Genomic DNA, 5,000 nt, shown 5'->3' on the forward strand with positions numbered 1-5,000 from the left:
TTAACTTTTTCTTTTTGGTTAACGCCCAAAGTTTTCAACCCGACCCGCCTCGGCAACCTCGACTCGAAGCGCCTCGAGCCTTAATGGCCTCCAATGTTTTTGCACGGCTCATGCCACCGTCGACTTTTCGCTCGAATCATGTCACCCAGGGCACCTCGATGCTACGTGAGGCGAGCCCTATGCGCGATCCAAAACCGGGTAACGTTTTTTTTTGAACTCCCAAAATTTCATTCTTTTTTGCCTTACGAGGCCTATCATGATCTCTTTTTATAAAGAAAATTCTCAAATCGGATTGTTTCGGCTACCCTACCTCGAATCTGGCTAGCTAGGCGTAACGCCTCGAGTCGGCTCGGCAATACGTGAACTGAAACTTGTGCGTGATCCAAAAGCGGGTAACTTGTTTTTTTTTTTTTTTTTTTTTGTAATGCCCAAAATTTAGCGCTTTTCGCTGTACAGGGCCTCCCATGATTTTTTTTGTTTTGTTTTTTTTTTTTTTCCCCTCGCAGACCCACTCTGGCGACCCAGTCGGGTCGCCCGAGGCTGGGGCGACGGAGATGGGTTGACCTAGTCGGGTGACCCAAGTTGGGTCGACCCAGGCGTGCGATCCTGGCTGGGGACAGCAAGTCGATTCTATAAGTTTGCTTGCCAATTTTGCTAGCCAGGTCGGCTCACCAAGTCATCTAACCATGTGGTCTTTGCCAAATCAAGAATTGACTCTTTAAGTCCACTCACAGCTCGTTGCCCCGCCGAGTTGCTTCTCTAAGCCCACTCACCATGTCAGCTCACCAAGTCGGTTGTTCAAGTACATTGCCAAGTCAACTCTTTAAGTTCGCTCACCAGGTCAGCCCGCCCAAGTCGCCTCTTTAAGTTCGTTCGCCAGGTCGGCCCGCCCAAGTCGCATCAGCGGGCTAACTCGCCGAGTCACCTCACGAAGTTGACTCTTTAAGTGCGCTCACCAAGTCAGCTCACCAAGTCGACTCACCATCTCGCCTCGATAAGTTGGCTTGCCGAGTTACCCCACCAAGTCGTCGCCTCTTTAAGCCCGCTCACCGTGTCAGCTCGTCAGGTCGGCTCACCAAGTTGACTAATCAAGTAGGCCCACCAAGTCGCCTCAAGGATAGCTCCTCACCATGAGTCGCCTCACCATGTTGACTCTTTGAGCCCGCTCACCAGGTCGCCTCACCAAGTCGACTCGAGTACGTTGCCAAGTCGACTCTTTAAGTTCGCTCGCCAGGTCGACTCGCCAAGTCAGCTCACCATGTCATCTCAACGAACCAACTTGCCGAGTTGCCTCACCACGTCGGCTCTCTAATACCGCTCGCCAAGTCGCCCCACCAACTCGCCCCGTTAGGCCCACTCTCACCAAGTGGACTCTTTAAGTCTGCTCATAAAGTCGAGCCACCAAGTACTCTCACCAAGTCGACTCTTTAAGTCCTTTCGTCGAGTCACCCCACCAAGTACTCTCACCAAGTCAACTCTTTAGGTCCGTTCATAGAGTCACCCCACCAAGTCGACCCTTCAAGTGGGTTCATCAAGTCACCCCACCAAGTCAACTCTTTAAGTTCATTCATCAAGCCACCCCGCCAGGTCAGCCCACAAATTACTCTCACCGAGTCGACTCTTTAAGTTCGTTCATCAAGTCACCCCGCCAGGTCGGCCCACCAAGTGGACTCTTTAAGTTCGTTCATGAAGTCACTCTGCCAAGTCGGCCCACCAGGTCGACTCTTTAAGTTCGTTCATCAAGTCACCCCGCCAGGTCAGCCCACCAACTGCTCTCACCAAGTCGACTCTTTAAGTTTGCTCACCAAGTCACCCCGCCAGGTCGGCCCACCAAGTACTCTCACAAAGTCGACTCTCTAAGATCGTTCATCAAGTCACCCTGCCAGGTCAGCCCACCAAGTACTCTCACCAAGTCACCCCGCTAGCTCGACCCACCAAGTCGACTCTCTAAGTCCGTTCATCAAGTCACCCCACCAGGTGGGCCCACCAAGTCGAATCTTTAAGTCCGTTCATCAAGTCACGTGACCAGGTCAGCCCACCGAGTACTCTCGCCAAGTCGACTCTTTAAGTTTGTTCATCAAGTCACCCGGCCAGGTCGGCCCACCAAGTCACCAAGTACTCTCACCAAGTCGACTCTCTAAGTCCGTTCATCAAGTCACCCCGCTAGGTGGGCCCACCAAGTCGAATCTTTAAGTCCGTTCATCAAGTCACCCCACCAAGTACTCTAACCAAGTCGATTCTTCGAGTGCGTTCATCAAGTCACCCGACCAACTACTCTCACCAAGTCGACTCTTTAACTATGTTCATCAAGTCACCCCACCAAGCACTCTCACCACGTCAACTCTTTAGGTCCGTTCATAAAGTCACCCCACCAGGTCGACCCTTCAAGTGCGTTCATCAAGTCACCCCACCAAGTACTCTCACCAATTCGACTCTTTAAGTCTTTTCATCAAGTCACCACACCAAGTACTCTCACCAAGTCAACTCTTTAGGACCGTTCATCAAGTCACCTCGCCAAGTCGACCCTTGAAGTCCGTTCATCAAGTCACCCCACCAAGTCGACTCTTTAAGTCAGTTCACGAAGTCACCCAACCAGGTCGGCCCACCAAGGACTCTCACCAAGTCGACTCTCTAAGTCTGTTCATCAGGTCACCCCACCGAGTACTCTCACCAAGTCAACTCTTTAGGTCCGTTCATCGAGTCACCCCGCAAAGTCGACCCTCTAAGTTCGTTCATCGAGTCACCCTGCCAAGTCGACTCTTTAAGTCCTTTCATCAAGTCACCCCGCCAAGCCGACTCTCTAAGTGCGTTCATCAAGTCACCAGAACAACTACTCTCACCAAGTCGACTCTATAAGTCCGTTCATCAAGTCAGCCCACCAAGCACTCCCACCAAGTCGACTCTTTAAGTCCGTTCATCAGTTCACCCTGCCAAGTACTCTCACCAAGTCAACTCTTTAGGTCCGTTCATCGAGTCACCCCGCCAAGTCGACCCTTTAAGTTCGTTCATCAAGTCGCCCCGCCGAGTTGCTTCTCTAAGCCCACTCACCATGTCAGCTCACCAAGTCAGTTGTTCAAGTACGTTGCCAAGTCAACTCTTTAAGTTCGCTCACCAGGTCAGCCCGCCCAAGTCGCCTCTTTAAGTTCGTTCGCCAGGTCGGCCCGCCCAAGTCGCATCAGCGGGCTAACTCGCCGAGTCACCTCACGAAGTTGACTCTTTAAGTGCGCTCACCAAGTCAGCTCACCAAGTCGACTCACCATCTCGCCTCGATAAGTTGGCTTGCCGAGTTACCCCACCAAGTCGTCGCCTCTTTAAGCCTGCTCACCGTGTCAGCTCGTCAGGTCAGCTCACCAAGTTGACTAATCAAGTAGGCCCACCAAGTCGCCTCAAGGATAGCTCCTCACCATGAGTCGCCTCACCATGTTGACTCTTTGAGCCCGCTTGCCAGGTCGCCTCACCAAGTCGACTCGAGTACATTGCCAAGTCGACTCTTTAAGTTCGCTCGCCAGGTCGACTCGCCAAGTCAGCTCACCATGTCATCTCAACGAACCAACTCGCCGAGTCGCCTCACCACGTCGGCTCTCTAATACCGCTCACCAAGTCGCCCCACCAACTCGCCCCATTAGGCCCACTCTCACCAAGTGGACTCTTTAAGTCTGCTCATAAAGTCGAGCCACCAAGTACTCTCACCAAGTCGACTCTTTAAGTCCTTTCGTCGAGTCACCCCACCAAGTACTCTCACCAAGTCAACTCTTTAGGTCTGTTCATAGAGTCACCCCACCAAGTCGACCCTTCAAGTGGGTTCATCAATTCACCCCACCAAGTGGACTCTTTAAGTTCGTTCATGAAGTCACTCTGCCAAGTCAGCCCACCAGGTCGACTCTTTAAGTTCGTTCATCAAGTCACCCCGCCAGGTCAGCCCACCAACTGCTCTCACCAAGTCGACTCTTTAAGTTTGCTCACCAAGTCACCCCGCCAGGTCGGCCCACCAAGTACTCTCACCAGGTCGACTCTTTAGGTTTGTTCATCAGGTCACCCCACCGAGTACTCTCACCAAGTCGACTCTTTAAGTTCGTTCATCAAGTCACCCCGCCAGGTCGGCCCACCAAGTACTCTCACCAAGTCGACCCTTTAAGTTCGGTCATCAACTCACCCCGCCAGGTCAGCCCACCACGTACTCTCACAAAGTCGACTCTTTAGGTTCGTTCATCAATTCGCCCCGCCAGCTCGGCCCACCAAGTTCTCTCACCAGGTTGACTCTTTAAGTTCGTTCATCAAGTCACCCCGCCAGTTCGACCCACCAAGTACTCTCACAAAGTCGACTCTCTAAGATCGTTCATCAAGTCACCCTGCCAGGTCAGCCCACCAAGTACTCTCACCAAGTCACCCCGCTAGCTCGACCCACCAAGTCGACTCTCTAAGTCCGTTCATCAAGTCACCCCGCCAGGTCGACCCACCAAGTCGAATCTTTAAGTCCGTTCATCAAGTCACGTGACCAGGTCAGCCCACCGAGTACTCTCGCCAAGTCGACTCTTTAAGTTTGTTCATCAAGTCACCCGGCCAGGTCGGCCCACCAAGTCACCAAGTACTCTCACCAAGTCGACTCTCTAAGTCCGTTCATCAAGTCACCCCGCCAGGTCGGCCCACCAAGTCGAATCTTTAAGTCCGTTCATCAAGTCACCCCACCAAGTACTCTAACCAAGTCGATTCTTCGAGTGCGTTCATCAAGTCACCCGACCAACTACTCTCACCAAGTCGACTCTTTAACTATGTTCATCAAGTCACCCCACCAAGCACTCTCACCACGTCAACTCTTTAGGTCCGTTCATAAAGTCACCCCACCAGGTCGACCCTTCAAGTGTGTTCATCAAGTCACCCCACCAAGTACTCTCACCAATTCGACTCTTTAAGTCTTTTCATCAAGTCACCACACCAAGTACTCTCACCAAGTCAACTCTTTAGGACCGTTCATCAAGTCACCTCGCCAAGTCGACCCTTGA

Source organism: Cupressus sempervirens, chromosome 2 (assembly GCF_028749045.1).
Source record: "Cupressus sempervirens isolate cs-2001-9-10 chromosome 2, ASM2874904v1, whole genome shotgun sequence".
Classification (NCBI taxonomy): Eukaryota; Viridiplantae; Streptophyta; class Pinopsida; order Cupressales; family Cupressaceae; genus Cupressus; species Cupressus sempervirens.